We start from the raw sequence: 2663 nt of genomic DNA, 5'->3' as shown, positions 1-2663 counted from the left end.
GTGTGTGAGAGAGAGAAGGGGGTGTGTAGTGGAGAGAATGCATGTGTGTACAGGGAAGAGATTTTAGTGGAGAGGGAGAGCAGAGCAACAGAGACTGGGGGAGACAGTGGTAGCTGCAGGCAGAGAGTGAGAAGGAAAGGGAGAGGAAGAGAGAGTGAGAAAGAGAGAGGAGGAGAGGGAGAAAGAGTAGAGCGTGTGAGAGAGGGGAGGAGAGACCAGCAGCACAAGGCAGCCGCTCGTCTGTCTCTATCTGTCGTCTCTTGGATCTCCCTTAACACAGCTGCTGCTGACTGACAGTGTCCTCTAGCTCACTGACTGAGTGTGAGGGAGTGCCTGAGAGCGAGCGAACTCCAGAGTTTACCAGTGGCTACGCACAAGTCTGTGTTCAACTGTTCTGGTTATGGTGTTACCACACATGGTGGAAGGTTTGACCATTTTTGCTCAGGACGAGACTCAACACCAATGATCCCCAGTCAGCATACCCTCTACTTAAGGTAAGCAGATTTGAATTTCTCTTTACTGTCTTCAGTGTGGTCCTTACTCAAAATACTTTTATTCTCAGAGGATAATTTACTCTAACCCAAATGAGAGTTTTATTATATAAGCAGGCTGTTAATTTAGAATAACAAGCTTGAAACTGAAGTCCAGACTTGCGGTGATTTGTCGGTGACTTTGGTTTCACTGTTTATTGTTGCTCTGACCGGCTTTGTGTGTACAATCGTCAAAATGGCTTTATCGAGGGCTGACCTCTATGCTATTTTATCCCGGCTCTAGAGAAAATATGATAATTGTAATTATCAAAGGAAGAGGGCTGATTGTTTTCCTGTGACTTAACCGGACTGCTTTGTTACGTTTTTAATAGTCTACATACTTTAACCTCTATTACGGCCCGTCCACACTACAGCTTCAAAAAAAGCTTGCCGGCGGGCGTGTCTGAAGCTCGACCAACAACCAATCACATGAATCTCCCTCCCCTGACACACAAGCAGCTGTTTGATTGGCTAGAGCGTGTACTGGCATATGATTTGATTGGCTGACGCTTCCACCGAAAGCTTCGGAAGCTTCAAAAGTTGAACATTGCTCAACTTTTGCAGCCTGAAACGCCAGGAAAGCTCCGCTCTGCTACCCACAATTCAGTTCGGCGAAAAGCGAGGCAACGTGACGTCACCCCATTCAAAGTGAATGGGCAGACGCGTTGGAAACCGTTTTTGAAGCTGTCGAAGCTGTAGTGTGGACGGGCCATTACGCACACATGAGCTGAGGGTTAACAGACATATGTGTACAGTACAGTATATTAAATAAAAGTGTGTGAATTTGTCATGTGGATTGGGTTATCCATGATATAACAGTCCTCTTACTGTACATCAAGAAACAAAAACAAACTACCTTTGTGTACGTTTATAACTTTTCATAGATAAAGTGGTAAGAGTCAAACGTTTAATTTAGTTCATTTCAATAGTTTTCAACGTATACAATTTAAACATAAGAAATTATAAAAATACGTTTTGTCACGCCTTCTTTCTAGCTTTTTACATGGATTAATTGTACATTTCTCATTAAATGTATACACTAATAAGGAAAGAAACCAACAAAATTAAGTATATGTGGATTAAACAGACCTTAAACATCCCAGATAATTTCTTTATACACGAGCACTCTTATTTATTTGTTAATAATCTTGTTTGTGTATTCCACAATTTGATTTCCTTCTCAAAGTTAAACCACTTCTTTGACTTTTATACATCTGTGTGAGTGTAAGTGGTTTTCAAACATATATAAACAACTTTATTAACAGGCAACAAAGTGGATCCCAGTCACACATGCAACGAGCTCATGCCTGTCACTCCAGCGCTGGGGGAGGTTTCAATGAAAGTGTTTGTTATTGACTCGAGACAAAGTGATAATCAAATGTCTCTCTCAGCAACTTTAACAGGATGTTTAGTTGGTCGCATTCACACCTAATAGTCCGCTTCTCTGGGGCCTCATTTATAAAGGGATATACGCTCCAAAAATGGCGTACGCCAGTTTCTACGCAATGTTTGCGATCTATAAAATACTAACTTGACGGGAAAATGTGCGGTCCTCCACGCAAACTCTAACCCATGCGTACGCACTAAGCACAAAAATGGGAGAGACGAGAAACTGCGACACCGTTGGCAGAAGGAAGAATGGAGAGAAATATGTGGAAATAATACCATCAATAAAATGTTACCTCATTTATCATCTATGAAGAATTCATTTTCACAAATTGATTAAAGCCAATCTTAAAATGATTAAACAAACGCCTGTTTGTGACTCCTCAGTGCACACAAAAACATAACTGGGAGAAATAAATAAATACGGATATGTTATTTAAAACCACCTCGAATATGTTGTGTTAATGTTATGAAATGTTTTCTCATAAATGATGCGGTAAGCAGGAGGATAGAATTACGTCTAAACTGACGCCGTTTTGCATTTCTATAGGTTGTAGATACGAGCATGCTTTTATATAGTATCATGTTTAATCATGTTTTATGCCGTTTGCCAAGACTTGACAAGTCGCTCGTAAAACATAGGAGGTATGGAAACTAAGAACACCATATGTGGTAAATTGTACAGCTAATATAACACAACACATTAGTTGTATTTCCTTTAACTGGTGGATTTGCTGATCGAAAGCT

General features: G+C 40.7%; 1 pseudogene; it reads left to right on the top strand.

Moving 5' to 3' along the window:
* Nucleotides 1–254: 254 nt before the first annotated feature.
* LOC104965392 (opsin-5-like) overlaps nucleotides 255–2663 on the top strand; it is a 157889-nt pseudogene continuing 155480 nt past the window's right edge.

The sequence above is a fragment of the Notothenia coriiceps genome, unplaced genomic scaffold (assembly GCF_000735185.1).
Source record: "Notothenia coriiceps isolate Sejong01 unplaced genomic scaffold, NC01 NC01_scaffold00037244, whole genome shotgun sequence".
Classification (NCBI taxonomy): Eukaryota; Metazoa; Chordata; class Actinopteri; order Perciformes; family Nototheniidae; genus Notothenia; species Notothenia coriiceps.
The sequence above is the reverse complement of the archived record's forward strand: the minus strand, read 5'-3'. Positions and strand labels throughout refer to the sequence as shown.